General features: G+C 46.8%; 1 long non-coding RNA gene across 1 annotated transcript; it reads left to right on the top strand.

Moving 5' to 3' along the window:
- Window positions 1-971: 971 nt before the first annotated feature.
- Window positions 972-3,683, top strand: LOC119377659 (uncharacterized). The gene is made up of 3 exons (XR_005180844.1): window positions 972-1,032; window positions 1,112-1,193; window positions 3,474-3,683. It is a non-coding gene; the product is annotated as an uncharacterized LOC119377659 (long non-coding RNA).
- Window positions 3,684-20,903: the final 17,220 nt, after the last annotated feature.

Genomic DNA, 20,903 nt, shown 5'->3' with positions numbered 1-20,903 from the left:
CAAGTGGTCATTCCAATTGGTCCACCGTTTGCCAATTGGTCTCCCAAGTGGAATGCTTCTTAGTCCAATTGGTGTCAGAAATTCCAATTGGAAAACCATTGGAACAGTGCGTTCCAATTGGCCTCCCAATTGGAATGCTTGTTGGTCCAATTGGATGTGCACATTCGAATTGGAAAAGCACTATACAATCGTAGTAGACCCATTGTTTGAAATACTTAGTTGCAATATGTTTGTAACTAACATGGCAACCCTAAAAAAATGTAGGTCATGCTCTTATATATATATATATATATATATATATATATATATATATATATATATATATATATATATATTACGAAGCTTTTGACAATTTTTTATTACGGTAGCCAGAAGAAATTCTCTTTATCCATCATATATATGGTCATCCAATATATATATATATATATATATATATATGGATGACCATATGCATTCAACCGGATAACCAGTTGACAGTTTGATTGAACTGGCTCACCAGTTAAGCACCAGTTAGCTTTAATTGGATGACCATTTGTGATCAACTGGTTAACCATTTGGGAACCCGTTAGCTTCAACTGGATGATCACATCTACTCAATTGGTCAACCAATTGAATACCACCTGCAAGCCTAGCCACTTTACAACCCATGCGAAGTTTGCGAACAGCCGCCGCACTTCGCTGACACGAGAACACGGACAGGAAACGGCTGAACAAACATTGGTTTCGTACTAACAACCCTTCCAAAAAAGTTGCACTTGAAGAAGATAAGGTAAAAATAAGCTCTAAAATAAAAAAAAACAATTCTTGCTTACAAAATTTTGTACTGTTGTTGACACAAGCGAGAATCTTAAAATTTAATTTCTCAGAAGTGCGTGCGTTGCGGCAAGTGCCATCAGCATAGTCATCGCGATCGGACCGCGCTTTTTTGTGGACGCATCAGACGCATCATGCCACAGGTCACCGGCGTATTTTATATCAGGCGTCTTTGAAATATTCATGTTGGCACAGTCCGTGGATTCAGCCACATTCGAGGTAAGTATTTTACTTTTGAACTTCTGCAATTGTTGCATTATTAGCAGCTTTCGCACATTTCGTTCTTTACCCTAACTAGTGTTGGCTCGCGACTGCAGCCAACTGCAGTGGACACGGTGACGGGCGCAGCAAGCATGACGTGTGGGAGCTACTTGTACGCGGTAAGTATTGTTACATCGCTAACATTTTCATCTTGTAGATTGTATGAGCGGAAAACAGCAGGAATAGAAGGAAAGATCTTGACAGGACAGACGCTCAACTTACTACAGCAGTTTATTCGAAATTTTTCTCACGGAGAGCACGGAATCGCGCATGTGCAGCCACCTTATCACAAGAGAGACAAGGCCAACAGGAAGGTTACTTATCCGAACTGCTGCCCGTTAACTATTTAGAAAGCCTATTTCTTTATCATTCAGGGCTACCGAGGGAACACTGATGCACGTGGTTGAGTATGCTTTAATCTGTACAGCTTCCGTGATCTCGGTGGTCAGTCTGTGTTTTGATTTGCTAAGAACATTAGTGCTCGTAAACTGCCGATTGCACCCACAATCTCCGCAGTGCAGAGTGAGGTGCGTGCCACCTGCGAGAACCGTCCATGACGATGCATGTTCTCTGAGTCTGTCATTTAGACATCGGCCCGTCTGGGCGATGTACACTTTTCCGCAGCTCAATGAAACTGTACACGACCTCATCGGTACAGGGAACAAAGTGCATGGCACGTGTTTTTGTGCAACTTTCCTGGTTCACATTTCCCTTCCCATGATTTTTAACCATGGAGCATAGCTTGGCCAGTTTGCAGGGGGCTGTGAGCACGAAGTCAACCCCGTGCTTGCGACCAATCTACTTCAAATGTGCCACACAGAATGCACATACAACATGACCACGATATTTTCTGTTTTCTTTTATCCCGGGTGTTGTTAGCATTTGTCCTCTTTAACTTCCTTAACGTGCCACCCACTGCAACTAGCAGACTGTCAGGGTAACCCGAGCTGAGCAGGTGTTGTGGAGACAAGATTTCTTCAGCAATGAACTAAGGCAGGAAATAGCAGTTGCTATTTATTTTTACGAGCTTACTGTGAGATTAATCATAAGGTAACAGACCCTTCTTAGACCGTGGCGAAAATTCCTAGCAAACATGGTCAACTCGATTAAAGTTCATTATCATTCACTCATGAACAACCAGCCAATGATGATTTGCAGTTTTTAGATGTTACCGAGGTTTTTAATTGAGTTGACCATGTTTGCTGGGAATTTTCGCTGCGGTCTAAGAAGGGTCTTTTACCTTATGATTCATCTCACAGTAAGCTTGTCAAAAAAAAAAGAGCAATTGCTATTTCCTGCCTTAGTTTGTCGTTGAAGAAGCCTTGTCTGCATAACATAAAGTATAGTTTCTGCAAGCGAGTCGCCTGCTCAGCTCGGGTTACCCTGACAGTCTGCTAGTTGCAGTGGGTGGCACGTTGTTAAAGGAGTTAAAGAGCACAAATGCTACCAACAACAAGGATAAAAGGAAAACAAAAGATTGTGGTCATGCCGTATGTGCATTCTGTGTCGCACAATTTGAAGAAGATTAGTCGCAAGCATGGGGTTGACGTCGTGCTCACAGCCCCTTGCAAACTGGCCAAGCTGTGCTCCATGGTTAAAGATCATGGGAAGGGAAAAGGGAACCAGAAAGGTTGCACAAAAACGCATGCCATGTACAGAGTTCCGTTGAGCTGCGGAAAAGTGTACATCAGCCAGATGGGCCGGTGTCTAAATGACAGACTCGGAGAACATGCATCGTCATGGAAGGTTCTCGCAGGTGGCACGCACCTGTCTCTTGAGAGAGATTGCGGGTGCAATCCGCAGTTTACGAGCAGTAATGTTCTTAGCAAATCAAAACAGACTGACCACAGAGATCACGGAAGCTGTACAGATTAAAGCATACTCAACCACGTGCATCAGTGTTCCCTCCGTAGCGCTGAATGATAAAGAAATAGGCTTTCTAAATAGTTAAAGGGCGGTAGTCGGATAAGTAACTTTCCTGTTGGCCTTGTCTTTCTTGTGGTAAGGTGGCTGCACTTGTGAGAAAAATTTCCAATAAACTGCAGTTGGAAGTTGAGCGTCTGTCCTGTCAAGTTCTTTCCTTCTATTCCTGCTGTTTTCCGCTCATACAATCTACAATATGTTGCACCAACTGGCCCAGCATACCAACTTATTGAACATTTTCATCCTTCGTGCAGAGGTGAACACACTTGTCTAGAACACTCAAACGGCGCGCTTTGGACTGTACTGAGGACGTTTGCATGCATGACTGCTTAGGGTGAATGCTCGAGCGTGGGCTATCTCAAACTGCTCGTGCTGGAGCGTGCTGTTACAGCTTTTTAGACAAGTGTGTTAACCTCTGTACTACAGCCATGTAGCTCATTTTCCTCACAGTCTTGTCATATTTTTCTTTCACGCAGCATGCCTCATTGCTGACGCAACGCGGAACAAAGAAAGAACCCTAAGCAACGAGAATATATCCGCGACCTTGTCTCCTGAAGCTGAAGCAGAACGGGCAACAGTTTGACAACGAATACCCTTGGTAGCAGGAATTGTATAGCTGTACTATGAAGCCCCCTCTGTATGAGATGTTTTCATCGAACAACTGTTGTGTAATAAAGGCTCTTCGTGTTGAACACCACCTAGTTTCAATTAGGTGACCATTTACTATTAACTGGATTGCCTGTTGAACACCAGTTCACTTTAACTGGTTACCCATTTGGACACCGGTTAGCTTCAATTGGATTACCACATCTATTCAATTGGTTAACCAATTAAACACCACCTAGTTTCAATTGGGTGACCAGTTACGATTAACTGGATTACCAGTTGAACACCAATTCCACTTTAACTGGTTACCCATTTGGGCACCAGTTAGCTTCAATTGGATGACATGCGTGTTCAAGTGGTTGACCAATTAAACACCACCTAGTTTCAATTGGGTGACCATTTACGATTAACTGGATTACAGTTGAACACCAATTCACTTTAACTGGTTACCCATTTGGGCACCAGTTAGCTTCAATTGGATGACCATGCGTGTTCAAGTGGTTGACCAATTGGACCCCAGTCTATATCAACTGGTCAACCAATTACCACTAGCTCTACCCAAATGGTTTACCGATTGGATATGAACTGGTTTACCAATTGGATGTAATTGGTGCGTTCCAATGGGTGGCGAAATTCCAATTGGTCGAAAACCAGTTAGTGCCAATTGGTATTTTTCCAATTGGACCACTTGAATTTTTTTGACTGGGCAGAATACATACATACCGCCTCAAAGCAGACACTCGTCTGCTGTTTCTCCTCTTCTGTGAGCGGCATCTTCAGGAACTTAGGAGCAACAGCCTCGAGGAAGTCGGCGACCCGGTCCACCACTTCATGGAGCGTGCTCTCTGACATCCCAAATAGCTGGGCTACAGATCGAAATGTGGCCTTCTTCCCAGCATACCTGTAACAAGTAGTCACATCCAGATCTCAACTGAAGATGTCCTCGTGACTACATTTTTTCGTAGCTTATTATAATTGTTTTCGACAACGTTTGAGCATTCTAATGTAAGCGCGCTCTCACCAAAGGAAAGCTAAAATGTGTTCTTCGGCACTCTTCTGTGGCGTCCCGCCATGTGAGTGGTTCAGACTGAGTCGGCAGGTACTGCGACTCAGTCTGAAGTGTCTTCTGAACTGGAAAGAAATAACGAAAACAAACGTTACAGGATCAAACGTCGAACCTGACCCAACTGCTTTGTACCTCTTCATCATCGAACGATGCCACAACATCAGCGACGAAGTTGTCCACCTTTGGCCGCTCGCGTCGATGCTCTTGGATGGTAGCGATGATTGTGTCGTCTTCGCTATCCGATGAGCTACTCGATTCTAGCAGCACAATTAGCTTTTTGCAAGACGCGGGATCCATCCTGACCGTCTGCGAAAAATGCCCTCTGAACTGCGCGGCTCTCCTGCTACGTCGTCTGCTGCCGCAGTGTCGTCTGCTAGAGCGCGCTGCACGACGGGATTGCACCACGCTCCACCGTCGATCTCCGCGGTGGCGCGGTGGCGTGCACTCGTGTCGTGGCCGGCCCAGCCGAACATGCGGCACCGCACGCGTGGTGCCCAGACCAAGGAGGTTCTATAGAACCTCTGGAGTGGCAGTCTGGCAGTCCCGGCCGCCGCCAACGGGAGCAAGTGAAGCCGCCGGCGGCCATGTAGCTAGAGGAAAAACAGGGCGCGACCGCCATAGACGGCAATGGAATACGCGCGGCGCGCGCGTTGATTTGCAGTCCCACAATCAAAAAATGAGATGGAAACTGCTTTAAAGTTACACCCACGAACAGTTGCCTCTTCTCGTTTATGAAATAAATTGTCATACACCCATTGTCAGCTGCAGACTTTCAGAATAATCTGTTGTCGAAGGGGTGCTTCGTATATCGAGCGCGCTGGCGCACTGTAACTACATATATGCTACTAGGAACAGGGTTTTTGCGATGTAACGGCGTCAGTGTTCAAGGGGTAACCACAAGCTAACGTGGAACGCACTTTTTCTCTTTACATAAGCACACATCCATCACGCGAACATTTGGCCAGAAGGAGGATTAGCAAGCATTATCCTACGTGGGCGACGTGTGCCATCACGGCAAGCGCAGCGCGCACAGCCTCAAAACGAGGTAGCTCGCCCTCTCAGACTAGACGCATAAAAAATTAAAGCAGCCGCGTCCTTCGGTGTTTCAGTTTCGGTTTGGTCGGATTTCAAAAGAGTTACATCTTGCTTTTGCCGCAATTTCTTCTTTTCGTAACTACTTGTGTTGAAGCTACGTCACGGAGGTAGAAACTAACAGGCTTTTGTAGATGCGCTGGGAAAGCAGGAAAAATTGTAGGTACACTGCCAGGCCGTCTGCCCCGTTCTGTCGAAGCAGCATTCTGCGAAGTGAATAGAGCAGAGGTGGTTGGTTGGTTGGTTGTTCCTTGGCAACCTGGCGCAGCCCACCGCGGGGGATCGGCCATGAAACGGGCGGCACCTTATTTTAGAGATAAAATTGTTTTACATGGAGCAGAGGTGGTCAGAGTTGGTCATCGTCCTTAGCTCTCTAACCACTTCTTCGACCGGCACGTCCCCAGGTAGAACGCTGCGCGCCGTCTTTTGGAAACATATGTAACGCGGATAATCAAGTCATGGAATGTTGCGTTTGCCAATTCCTCGATAAACATGCATCAAATTCGATATCCATGCACCGGATAAATATGCATGCACGCCGTCAATCTTGGCTTGCAAGAAAACATCAGAAAGCTCGGAATTCTGAGGGCGTTCAGACTTCCTACTCGTACCAATAATGCTCGGTACGTCCAGCTAGACTGCATCCTATCATTTGGTACTTCGTGCATACACTTCAAAATCACGTACAACGTCGTGTCAGCGAACATTTAAAGCGTAAAATTTTCGTCGATACAACTGTACGCATGTATTACATGTATGCGCACCTTTCAAATTGTTTCCTGTTTAACAGCATGCACGGAAAAACAGACAATCGTCAGCGAACGAAGTGAGGACACTTACACGTGAAAAGTGATCCCAGGTGTCTTCTTATTGTGATTTGTGCAGCCATAAGCGACGCACGAAGTCACCATGACCTCGTAAAATGTTTAACTGCTTTACAAAAGCATGCCACCGTCCCCAAAGACAACTGCGACGGCGGGGCAACGGAGCGCACTGCGTCGTCTGCTTCCGAGTTTTTCCTTTTGCAATATGGCGGCGACCGGCTTCACTTACGGGGGCGCCACCTCCACTCCAGAAGAAATAGTATATAACCTCCTTGGCCCAGACTACAGTGGCTAGAATAGGGAAGTGTGAAGACCGCGCCGCCTGCGCTGACGCTCTCCACCGATGCCTCGACCGGCGCTGTCTAGGTGGCGCTGGTTGTAGCTTACACGTCGCTCGCTCGGCTCGCTGCAGCTGCCATGTCAAGGCTGATTTGTGGCGGATATGGTTTTGTTTGTGCCGTAAATTTACTATACTATATTGCGGGGTGTAAGTGTCTCATAAATGAATGAAATTCGCGGCATATATTATCAAACATTATCACCGTATGGTATGACCGTACGCACAGTATCATAAGTGAAGCTTTACATTCGCAAACATAGCGGCCAGCTAAGCTTGCCACTGCTTGTGATCATTCCTCGATGCTGAGAAATGTAACCGATTAACATTTTGAGGGGATTGCCATTTCACAAGGTTATACGCAACCTCAAGAAGCACGAAAAAATGCTACTATGACACTGATATTCATTTTCTTCATGTTGTTATACAGTATACTTAACATTTTGCATGAGATAGTTCTTAAGGATTTAATTATCCTTGCGTATTCACACTGGAAATATATTTCAATTAACAACTGCACAGAAAATCGGAGAGCATTTCACTCTTCTCACACATTTTATTTAAAGTGGGAGGCATCAAAGTAGGGAAGAAAGCTAGCACACTACAGGGTGATGCACATAACATCGCTCTTCGAAGCTTGAGGTGCTTTTATCCTCCTCTTGCAGAACTTTTCTGTTTGTTTAGAGGTTTCGCGAAGAAGTGAAGCCGTGTGAGAACAAAAAACTTCATTATATGTTGCTCGTCAGATCTTGCTTGTGCAAGTCGCACCCTGCGGATGGTACGGTCTGCATCGAGTTAGGAAGTTCAACTATAGTGTCCCTTTGGAGCTTATTATAACTGAACCACAATGTGAATGTGGCCTCCAGTGCCTCCACAAATGAAAATAGTTCCGGTGACAGGTACAAAAGCCCTCCAACATCACAGAACGCTGTTAATGACACAAGATCCTTATCTGCGTTCTCGAGGGATGTGAGGAGCTGCTCAAAACAGTCCCGGCATTTCGTTGCCATAACTTTCCTCCGTGCCACATATCCGGCCAAATAGTACACCAGTCTTCCGTCACTGACTTGCACAGGATACACATGGTCAGAAAGGAGAGTCGATGCCTGTAGTAGATTTGAACATTCGTCCAGGTTTCCAGTGTCCAGTAAATCGTAGACATGGATGGCCACTTCATCAGTTCCAACTAATGACGTAAGTATGTCACCTGCACAGTTGTCCGTGCCTGCTGCTTTTACCAAATTGTAAAAGCTAAGGGAATTCACGGCAGTAAGGAACTGGGTCGATGTGGGATGATCATTGCACCCGGATAACTGACGAATTATGCCGAATAGCTTTTCGATTGGATCTTGGCGATTGGAACGACAGCATTCTTTTCCAAAGGCTTGTCTGCTCTTGGTATATTACGCTGCCACTGCTGGAACAAATGGTCGTCTTTCGGGACTCCAAGCAATGAATGCTTCTGCTTGCACGATTTCTACACAGTTGAGCATCTAGGCACAAAACAGTGGCTCTGACGTCTGCTCGTGCCACACACCCCGCAAAAAACATAACGTAAACATGACAAGGCTGTCCGACCAGCAAATGCAGCACGAAAGAACAGCGTAAACATGCAAAAGAATCACGTTTGACCGGCGAGTTGCAGCGTTGAACAACGTGTTCAGCCTGAGAGCCTGACGCTGCCTGACGTGTATACGACAGCGCGCGCCACCTAGCGGAAACATCGCAAGGCGGCTTCACTACCTCCCATTGCAGCCGCTTGGCGGTGATCACACTTCTAGTATTCTAGCCACTGTACCCAGACGAACGTACGGCACCGCACGAGAATACGCCACGAGTGCCGCCAACCGAAGATGCCATTATTCTGACCCGCGTCAGAATAACGAAGCGCTATTTTCACGAGGGTCGGAATAGTCACTGCCTATAAAGTACAGTGTTCTCTATAAAGTATAGAGGAGGCTATGGTATGAACCTAGTTAGCCGTTCAAGATGGCTGGCCCAACTTTTATAGAACGTTGGCTGGCCCTTGGGTATGGACCTTGGGCAAGTGGTTCAACTTTGGCCAAGTGGCTGAATCGAGGGACGTGCCGACAAACAGAAAGGCAGACAGACAGAAAGACAGACCAAAATTTCTCTGTTTAAGTATCCCAAGAAAGACTATCGTCTTTAAAAAATTTAATCGTACTTAAATGGCGCTCCGATCGCGCCGAGAGTGGGGTTGTAGGGTGCTTCGATGCGGCGGCGGCGCGCCGATCAGTTGGCCTCGGCGGCGGCGGCGCAGCGATAAGTCAACGTTTCGATAAGTGATAAGTGTCGGCGGCGGCGCGCCGACTTTAGCGCCGACGTCTTGCCGACGTCTTGGCGCACACCTCTAACTACGCTACTACTGCTACTACACTGTACCGCTGACGCGCACCTCTAGTTGGAATGGCGGCGCCCTTGCGGATTCTATAATGGGGAGCTTTTCCTCTAATTTTCCGGCTCTTTGCTAGCCCTGCCGTATTATTAGTTCCAACGTGTTCTGCGCATGCATACACCTTTGTTCTGTGTGGTCTCTGGTGGTGCGTGTTGCATTCGCGCGCTCCTTTGAGGACAGAGCCCACCGTCGCCCTGGCGGGTCGGGAATGTGCCCGTTCGGTGGAGCATTGTTGCTTCGTCAGATCGACGACGCCTTTGTCCCTTTGCTCCCATATATCACGACCCAGAGAATGCGCGCCGGACACGAGGACTTGCGGCACTGACAAGGTAAGCGGTCGGTGTGGTTTCATTGTGATCATGTAGCCTCTCATATGACCACATCGATATCTACGCATGTTGATTCCTGTGCGTGCGTTGACTTGTACGTTCATTCGGCTGAGTTTCCGCACGTAGGAACTGTAGTATTTATTTCATATATGTCGTCCAGAAAAATGTGTCTGAAATGTGCTGCTGGAGCGCACTGCGAGAGGCTATCATCGTTCTGCTTGCATTGTGCCGTTCAAGCAGCTTGCAGGCGCACTCTTATACCCATGACATGGGAAAAAAAGTAAAGTACTTTGCAGTAAACCACTTTTGTGAAGTTACTCTGAAGAACCCTTTGACACACGGCACCGCACACGTTCTTTAGGTGGCCTCTGCGATTAGCTCCGGTTCCTCAGATCACGGCCCCTTGATGGGCTTAGGCGAACGCGTCGTTGCAGTGCATTTTTTGGGAGGGAGAAGGGGGTCACGCATATTCACAACAGCCCCGTAGGGGATTATGACCACACCCAGTTAGCCTTCGTAGAAAGGCTGAGTTGTTGAGATGTGCACGCTGCGTTACGTTCGCAAAGTAGATGCGGGATCTGCTTTCTCGCAGTGGAACTTTTCCGGAAGGGAGATACTCCTTTGTCGTGTGTCACTGCACACCTTTTCGAAAGATGTGAGTGCTCGTGTGTCAGGGGTAATACTTCGGAGCTGTTGTCCTCCATCATGTGTAGGTTAATAATTGAACAACTTGCGTTGACCTTTTTTGAAGGGTTGGCAGGGTAGAAGCAGCATTTAATGAAGTACTATACACATGAATGGGTGAATGACAAAACGAGAAAGCCAGTATTTTAAGCCAGATGGGCAGCCATTTATGCTTTTATAATTGCCTGCTAAGCTTAAATTCTGTCTTGATCAGCTCACGTACGATCTACAGTGAGGGGACACATAATGCTAAAGTGATGGGCGTCGGTAGTAACATTAGCCCATGGTGACGCCGCAAAGGAGCCTATCATAGTTTTATTGCTGCCTGAGATGACGGTGATCGAGCTCGCCATGGCTCCCTCCCCACAAGACCGTATATCACCACACTGCAAGAAGCACGTTCATTCTCGCATATTCGTTTCCTCGACTCAGTCACACCTTGCGGGTTGGCCAAGTCCGTGGCCAGACCGGCTGGCACTTGCAAGCTAACCTCCTATTCGGCGCAATCGCATTTGAATCGCCCGAGGACGATACAGAACACACCTCGATCTTGTAAGAAAAGCGTCGTTTCCGGATCGGAAAATACCTACAGAGAGCGCGCCATATAACGAGTATGTATCGCACGGTGGGGAGTGCCTTGGCGACGTTTGTATTGCAAAGGCACACATTGACAGGACAAAAGTGATGTGCATATCCCCTTGTTTAAAGGACCCTATTTGATTACATGACGTCCATGATTACAAAGTACAGTTGAAACTCGATTGGATCAAGTGATGACCACGCTCGAATTAATTAAAACGGGAATTTTATAAAATCGAGAAGGGGCTTCTTCGGTCCCTTGAAATCTAAAATTGTAACGTAGCGACACCCAAAAGCTACCATGATATTGCTTTTGCTGGTAACCCATGCCTGTGCACCTGAAAAGTCTATGAGGGTGGCCTAGACATAAGGGACACCATGTCCGGATGGTGCAGGCCAGGCAGATGGTCATGTGAAGGTGTGACAGGCTACTAATATGTGATGATGCAGAGAACGAATGCAACGGTTGTGCAAGCAGGCCGAGTGAGAAATCTGCGAGGAGAACTAGTGCTCTCGGCCGCATAAGCAATAAAATAACAAAAGCCTTTAGTACTATCCGATATGTAAGAGTGCTACCAACTGCTGAGTCCATTGTTCCGTGCATGAGAGCGGCATGCAGCCTCGTCAAAGCGAAGCTAGGGTCATAACTAAAGCGCCTAGATCTTTTAACTTAATAGTATTTGAGCACACACTCGAAGAAAAACCCATCTCAGTCAGAATTAGAAGGAAGTCGCCCCTTTTTCACCCAGTTATTTCTGGAAAAACTTCGTAAAACAGGTTTGTTGACCAAATTAGTTTGTTAATTTGGGTTGATAACACTGAACCCTATGGGTATTTGCTGGAGAATGGAAATTTGTTCTTTAGATTGGGAACTTCGTGAAATCAGGTTTCGTTAGGTCGAGCTTTAAAGGGGCACTAAAGGTAAATAATAAGTCCACGTGGATTGCTGAAATAGCATTCCATAAAGCTCGTACTGCTTGTTTCATGCCAAAGAAATGCTTAGTTTGTAAGAGAATTGCTTTTTAGTAGTCTGCACACCGTTGGTGCAATTCAAACTGCCCGCCTACGAGAACGGCCTTCTGATGTAGCTATGCCTGCCCTTGACTCACTTCACTGCCTGACAGCCATTGCTTAGTGTAAACACGAAAAGATACACGGGCCAAAAATGGGACACAGTTTACTTGACGTTTCGGCCCCCCATACAGGAGTCTTCTTCACAATAAAAGCCATAAGGATGGCACAGCGTATCTAAGTACGCCTAAGTACGTGACGTAAGCAGCGATAGTACATTGTCGGAAGCGTCCCATCACTCCTGTTCAGCGTGTGTGCAGTCGCCTGTATATGCAGGGATTCCAGGTGTAGGCGTGATGGAAGCTTCTTTTCTTTGGTCAGAACACGCGCACTTGACCAGTCACTTTGGTGGCCTGTAGATTCCACGTGCTCGCGTTTACACTATGTACTTCCTCGGCCAGATGGGTTGCCGTCAAACTTTGGATTTCGACAGCCATTGCTGCGTCGCAACAGAGCAAGGGCTCTAGTGGAGCACAGCTCAGTGCAAATGGAACTTGCATCATTCTCGAGGGTAACATAAAAAAGTTTTTTCATGAATCAGAGTGAAATACACTATAGTGGCATTTTATTCCGTCTTGTAATGCACCGAAATGTTCTTTTCTCTCATGAGCAGTTCGAGTACTTGTGACTAAATGTATTGAGGCTCTAGTACGTCATCGGGCTTGTGTTATAGTATGTCCCACTGGCGGCGAAAATGGTGTCTTATATTTACCTTAATTTCTTGATTGCTAAAGTGCTGCTGAGTGTAATATCGGCGTTTTAAACGTTCTCAAGCATTGACCTTTCACTCTGACTTAAATTATTTGCCGTTAGTGTCCCTTTTACTGAAGTCCGGAAATCAGTCACATTTGAGTCACAGTTTCGCAACTCGAGGTGCACTGCCTAATTACACTGCCCTCAGGGTTGGAACACATTTTATGTTGACCTGCCCTATGTTTGGGATCAGCCCATGTGTCCTGTCTATAAATTGACATGAAAAATATGTGGAACCTGTGGACTTGGACACATCACATAATGTGTAAGACAGACAACCAATGATTTTTTTGAGCGATGAAATGAATGCCAAGGAGTGGGAAACGCAGCCAAGGGTGGCTTTTAGTTGGGATAGCAAAATTAAGAAATTTGCAGGCATAGAATGGGATCTGCTCGCACAGTGGAGGGTTAATTGGAAATCGGCCTTCATCCCTCATTAAAGGAGGCTGATGGTTATGGTAGACAAATAAACACTTGTTTACGTTGCAGCACCTTGCATATGTTTTCCTGTAGTGTGGTCATGGCTTTTAAGACACAGGACGTATTGGTGCACAGATATGTGTTTGTTTTGATTGCATAATCTTTAACACTTGCTTAGTGGCAGACAGATTGTGACTTTTCATGTTTCATTCAAGTTTATACATCTTTAGGTGCTTTTATTCTCTTGCTTTTGTTGTCCTCCAGTGGAATTTGTTACAAGAACACACCTTATGAGTTTGCAATATGAAGGCTTCATGTTATACAGAGCTCAAAGCATACAGAATCATTTACAGTCATTTATTTATACAGATTATAGATGACACGAGGATACAGCAAGTATACAGTTAAATATTTGAAATATTCACATGTATCAAGCTGGCATGCATCCTGTTTATACTAAAGTAGCACAGTACAGTTTTGATGGTGATTGAGCCTGATCTCAACAAATTATTGACAATAATTGGCTCTTTTCCTGCTTTTACGCAGAGCAGCTGATTGTGATCAAAAGATTTCATTGCACTCACACTGGAAACTGCACCGTATTGCTCCCCGCAGGGGCTTCTGCACAAGCAGGCGTTTGGTGTGTAGCGACACCACGGACCCGAGCTAACGGGGGGTGTCGACCCCTCCCACGCCTAGCCGCGCGTGGCATTGCCGTGTCCTGGGAAAAGGGGATCCTGGGGGTTGAGCCGACGCCAGGTGATTGGACCTTTAAGGCCCCCCGGTAGAGGCAACACACCCCTTTGGCCCCGGCTTCACGTAGATGGCGCCCCTGGGCTGACCCACCCAGGGGAAATCTGCAGTCGCCTTTTCCTGTCTCTCTCTACCCACAACTTCGTCTTTCCCTCTCACTTTACATCTTTCCTGTCTACTCTTCTCTTCTATTTACTTCCAATCTTCCTGGCGGCAAGGGTTAACCTTGTGTAGTTACTCAATCTTGGGTAGTTATGTTTAGTTATAGCGGCAATGTATGGCTGGCGACTTCAAGTGTTCTACCTTGAAGCGTCCCCTCGTTGGGCTCGGTGGTGGGTGTTCACCATCGCTGCCGAACTTCAAATTTCTTATATGGATAACCCTTTTCCCGCACTCCCTGATCGCCGCCTGAAAAGGTGGCGCACCGATGAGAACTTTTCTTTACAACAACCTAAACAGACCTTTCCGAAGTACCATGTAGCCCACAGTGAGAATGAAAACAAGGCAGTCCGAGCAATTTCACCTTTTCTTGTGTCCAAAACTCTCACGGAAGCAATCGGCCCAGGTTACAAGGTAACAAAAATGGGAAGCGGCGATCTCCTCCTCGAACTTTGCGACAAGACACAGTATGACAATCTATCCAAACTCACAGCATTTGGGGACATACCAGTGTCAGTGGGCCCGCACAGGTCGATGAATACGGTGCGCGGTGTGATCTCTGATGATGACCTCCTCGAACTATCCGAAAGTGAACTGCTGGAAGGTTGGCAGGACCAAAACGTAGTCAAAGTCCAAAGAATAACAATAAGGCGAGATGATAAACAGATCCCAACAAAGCACGTTATTATTACATTTGGAAATAGCAACCTGCCAGACTCCATTGAAACCGGCTATTGTAAGCTTCGTGTCCGACCATATATTCCGAATCCCCGTCGATGTTTTAAGTGTCAGCGCTTTGGACATGGGTCGCAAAGCTGCAGAGGGCGCGCCACATGTGCAAAATGTGCATCTAAGGAGCACTTGTCTGAGAGCTGCACATCTGCAGCTCCTTGTGTGAACTGTGAAGGGGACCACCCAGCCTAGTCACGATTATGCCCCTGGTGGAAGAAAGAGAAAGAAATAATACAACTGAAGGTCAAATTCAACCTATCGTTCCAAGAGGCTCGCAAACGTTTCTCCCTCCACAACCAGTCTAGTCTCTCCTATGCTGATGTGTCGCGCCGGGGCACCGCGCCACATCTCCCAGTGCCCGCAAGAGTCACACGGAATGTGACTGCGGTCGCGCCATCAGCGCCCCCGGCTGGAGTAGCCTGTGCTGCTCCGCCACCTCCCAAAGAGGGCCAGCAGACTCCCAATCCTGCTGGACCCAAGGCCGCTGCAAGCGCAGTCAGGCCCGAAGCCGCCGCGAACGTGCCTGCTGAGCAGGCACCATCCACCACCTCCGAAGAGGTGATGGACACAAACAGCACGACTCCGGCGTCTCAGACGTCGAAGGAACGGCGCAGCTCCTTGGAGCGCGCCAAAAAAGAAAAAGCGCGCATTACGGGGCCTGGAAAGGGCCCTGTAACTTAAGGAAACACTTTTTGTACACACAGCACCATACTACATTAAAATGGACATACAAATTCTACAGTGGAACGCCAGAGGACTGCTAAGAAACCTCGACGATGTCCAAGAACTCTTACACGAACACTCACCAAAAGTGCTGTGTGTACAAGAAACACACTTGAAACCCGAACACACCAACTTTCTACAACACTATGTTATTTTTCGAAAGGACCGAGTTGACGCTATGGCGCCATCCGGTGGTGTAGCCATTATAATCAAACAAGGAATAGCCTGTACACACTTACCACTCCAGACATCCCTTGAAGCAGTGGCCGTTCGAGCCGTTCTCTTCAACAAACTGATCACAATCTGCTCGCTTTACATACCTCCGCACTACCAGCTCCAAAAGAATGAATTCCAGTACTTAATAGATCAACTTCCAGAACCTTATCTGGTCCTTGGAGACTTGAATGCACACAGCAGTTTATGGGGTGTCGCTCGCTGCGATGCGCGAGGTCGTCTAATTGAACAGTTCCTTTTTACTTCCGGTGCATGTCTCTTGAATCAGAAACAGTTAACTTATTACAGCCTTGCAAACAGAACGTACTCCTCCATAGATCTTAGCATAACATCTCCATCGCTTTTACCTCTATTTAAATGGAAAGTTATCAACAATCCTTATGGAAGTGACCACTTTCCAATAGTTCTGAGCACACCAATAACGAATGTCCCCCTCAGGTTCCAAAATGGCAGATTGAGAAAGCCGATTGGGAACAGTTTCGGAAAGTTACACTCTTAAGTTGGACGGACATGTCTGCCTTAGATGCAGCTGTACACTACAGCACTTCTGATTGACGCTGCAGCCCAATGTATACCACAAACAAGTGGACTCTCTGGAAAACGACGAGTCTCATGGTGGAACAATGAGTGCGGAAATGCCCGCAAGAAACAAAACAAAGCATGGAAGTTACTTCGGGACTCTCTGACAGCGGAGAATCTTACAAATTTTAAGAACATAAAGTCACAAGGTAGGAGAACGACAGGCAAGAAGGGAAAGTTGGCACAAGTTTTTATCGAGCATTCATATACACAGGAGGCTAAAGTCTGGAACATGGTTAGTAGGGTAGCAGGCAGACAAGCACATTCACTTCCTCTAGTAAACACACAAGGCGACAGCTTAGAAGACCAGGCGAACTTCCTAGGCGCACACTTCGAACAGGTATCGAGCTCATCGCAATATTCCGAAGCTTTCCAACGATACAAAATAAGAATCGAAAAACAGAAACTGGGGCGCAAATCCACAAAACACGAAGCATACAATGAACCTTTCTGCATAGCTGAGCTACAAGCATCGCTTAATTGCTGCAATAATTCCGCCCCAGGCTCCTACCGTGTTGTATATGAAATGTTGAAACACTTGCCATCTGAAACTCAAAAAGCCCTCCTTTCACTGTATAATGCTGTTTGGTTTTCCGGCGAGATCCCCTCGGCCTGGAAAGAAGCCATTATCATTCCGATTCTAAAACAGGGCAAGGACCCATCCTCCGTTGCGAGCATAGGCCCATCGCACTGACAAGCTGCCTCTGTAAACAAAAAAAAGATGATAAACCGCCGACTTATACATTTCCTCGAAGCAAACAAATCACTCGTCCCATACCAATCTGGTTTTCGAGAGGGTAGATCTACCTCTGACCACCTTATCCGTATCGAGGCACAAATTCGCGACGCTTTTGTCCACAAGCAATTTTTTCTTTCGGTGTTCCTCGATATGGAAAAGGCTTACGACACCACTTGGCGCTTTGGAATATTGAGAGACTTGTCCCACTTAGGTGTACACGGGAGAATGCTAAATATAATAGAAAGTAACTTGTCCAATCGAACATTCCGTGTTCGAGTGGGCAGTGTGCTCTTCTGAACATTTGTCCAAGAAACGGGAGTGCCGCAAGGTGGGGTACTGAGTTGTACACTTTTTATTGTCAAAATGAATTTCTTGTGTCTGTCAATCCCGCGTAACATGTTTTATTGCACATATGTCGACGACGTGCAGATCGGTTATAAATCTTGCAACCTTTCAATGTGCGAGCGGCAGGTACAACTTGGTTTGAACAAGGTAACCAAATGGGCAGATGAGAACGGGTTCAACCTTAACCCGCGAAAAAGCACTTGTGTATTATTCTCAAGAAAGAGAGGCCTCCATCCGGATCCGGACATTGATCTGCACGGTCAGCGGCTACTTGTGAAAACGGAGCATAAATTCCTAGGCGTAATCATAGACACGAAACTTACCTTCATATCACACACAAAGTATATTAAGAACAAATGCATAAAAACTATGAATATTCTGAAAGTATTGTCACGCACTACGTGGGGTAGTGACAAGAAGTGCCTGTTGAATCTCTATAAAAGCCGCATACGCACACGTACAGACTATGGGGCGGTAATTTAATTGATCAGTCTGTGACACCGAGCGCGTTGAAGATGCTTGTCCCTGTCCACCACTCGGGCATTCGTCTTTCTATGGGTGCTTTTCGCACCAGCCCCGTGGAAAGCCTCTACGTCGAATCAAGCGGGTGGTCGCTCCACCTGCAGCGATCTTACATGTCTTTTTTATATTACCTCAAAGTGAACGCAGACAAGGAACACCCATCACACCCCACAATTAATGATTTATCCAGTTCTGCCCTTTTTGACCACCGTCCTTAGTTAAGACAGCCCTACTCACTTCGCGTGAGGGGCTTAGCCGAGGAAATGGGTGTGCCACTTTTCGAACACTCTCTAATGGCTCCCGCTGCACAACTACCGCCGTGGTGGTGGCAGCTTATAGATTGCGATGTTTCTTTCGTGGAAGTTACTAAGCATGCGCCACTTCCACATATCCGTACACACTTCCTCGAACTCCAGCACAAGTACACTTGTCCAGAATTTTTTACAGACGCCTCAAAGTCCAATACTTCTGTGTCGTACGCAGCGGTTGGTCCATCCTTTTCTGCTTCCGGTATTCTGCACCCTAATTCAAGAACAAATGCATAAAAACTATGAATATTCTGAAAGTATTGTCACGCACTACGTGGGGTAGTGACAAGAAGTGCCTGTTGAGTCTCTATAAAAGCCGCATACGCACACGTCTAGACTATGGGGCGGTAATTTATCAGTCTGTGACACCGAGCGCGTTGAAGGTGCTTGACCCTGTCCACCACACGGGCATTCGTCTTTCTACGGGTGCTTGTCGCACCAGCCCCGTGGAGAATTCAAGTATTATCACAGCAGAAGCTTACGCAATACTTGCGGCCGTTAAACACATTAAACAATTAAAACTACAAAAGGCAGTTATATACACAGATTCCCTAAGCGTGGTCAAAGCATTAAAAACTTTGCAAAAACACAAAAACCCTGTACTTGTCTCGCTATACACTCTTTTATGCACGATATACACACTCGAGCAACATGTCATAGTGTGCTGGGTGCCAGGGCCACGCGAGATTCAAGGCAACGTGTTGGCGGACCAGCTAGCAGCATCCGCCCACGAAAACAGTCCCAATACATCCATAGCTATTCCCACACTAGACATAAAACCCTTCCTCAAAAGAAAGCTCAGGGCCTTTTGGCAGAGCACATGGGACACTCAGACACAAAATAAACTACACGTTGTCAAACCGCGTCTGGGAAATTGGCCGCCAGTATCGAAGTCACGCCACACAGAAGTTACACTCTGCAGACTTAGAATCGGTCACACACATAGTACACACACACACACCTTCTGTCTGGTGGCGATCCACCTTTGTGTGAAAGGTGGTGAAGCACTAACCGTGCTTCACATTTTAATACAGTGTAAAGAATTAGACACACTTAGGAAAAAACACTTTCCACTGCCCTACCAACAACAAATTCCATTACACCCATCAATGTTCATTGGTAGGGAACCAGTTTTTAAACACCAATCACTATTCGCGTTTTTAGAAGAAGTTCGTAACTTTCATGTTATCTACACAGGCATTCCGTAGCATGGCCTCCTAACAGCGGCTGCTGCTGCGGTAGTTACACTTAAAGGGGCCCTGCAACACCTTTCTTAATTATATTGGAATAGTCTCATTATTGACGTATGACTCTTCACTAGTCATATGCCGCAAAAATTTTTCGAATCAGTCAAGTCTAAGTGGTGTTACCAAATTATAGAGATCACGTTCCGCAGCTTTCTTTCTCAACTCAACGCAGCGAGCGCGCGGAAAGCTGCGCGCGGCGTGAGGGGAGGGAGGGAGGGCGGAGGTGCGAGGAGGCGACGTCAGCGCCGGCGGCATTTTTTTCTCTCTGGCGTCTCGGCGCAACCACGTGGTCTGTGCCGCCACTTCCGGTCGGCTTGCGTCGTTCTCGTCGAGCGGAGTCGATCGCGCTGTGTATCGCGCGTGCTTGAAAACTGCGCGTCGGTTTGGTAATGTTGGGTGTGCACCTCGAACGCCGTAGTGTTTTCATCACTCTGCCAACCATGGAAGCAAACGTGCGCGCTCGTTTGGAACGAATGACAGCTGAGATCGGTTTCGGCCCATACTCCGATACACCGCCTCGTAAGACGGCACTGGCAGACGACCCCGAAGCGCCGCCATTACCGGAGGCCAGCATTGTTATCGGAGACACGCTGCGCCCGTGCCTCGGTCGGTCGTGAGAACGTGCCGACGATGCAGTTCTCAGCTGACGAGGCAACACTCGAACGGCTGCCACTCTCAACGGCAACCGGCGATGGTCAAAAGCACAGAAATATTCACGTTTTCGGCACTGCGCATGGCGAAGAAAACGGAACCACGCAACTACGAGCAGATGAGCTGTCGGTGAGACCGGAAGTGCTAATATTAATGTTTGTTCGGTGTTTTTAACGCGATAACATAATATAAACGTACATATTATCTACTTATTGAACTCAAAATTAACAATGAAAGTAATAATGAGGGTGTTATTGTGATTATAACATCAGCCAATGGTGGAACTGCCGACAATCGCGTCATATTTTGCGGACTAATACATCATTTGTCGAGAGAAGAGGGAGCGATTTTCAGCTGACTGAGAATTTATTGTAAATTCCAGGCCGTGCGCATCGCTATAATATTTGGCTCGCGTGTTCTCGAGAGCCTCGACTACCGATCGGCAGCGCTTTTTGAGCATGCTCGAAAAGTGTTGCAGGGCCCCTTTAAAGAAGCACCTGCCTCGCAGCCCTTGGTCTCAAGGGCGTTGACGAGGCATTCGTGCTCATGCCATATACCCATAGTGTCATTGCGCTATTAATTCTCTCTCTATTTATTCCCACTACCCATACATTTCACGTCACGCTCATGATTTTAATACATATGTGTTTTACCCGCCTTTTGCGCGAGGAATTTTAAGGCCCTTTTACAGCCGCTTACCATAATCATTGTTCATATTCGTTACGATGACCGGGCGC

This window comes from Rhipicephalus sanguineus, unplaced genomic scaffold (genome assembly GCF_013339695.2).
Source record: "Rhipicephalus sanguineus isolate Rsan-2018 unplaced genomic scaffold, BIME_Rsan_1.4 Seq533, whole genome shotgun sequence".
Taxonomy (NCBI): Eukaryota; Metazoa; Arthropoda; class Arachnida; order Ixodida; family Ixodidae; genus Rhipicephalus; species Rhipicephalus sanguineus.
The sequence above is the reverse complement of the archived record's forward strand: the minus strand, read 5'-3'. Positions and strand labels throughout refer to the sequence as shown.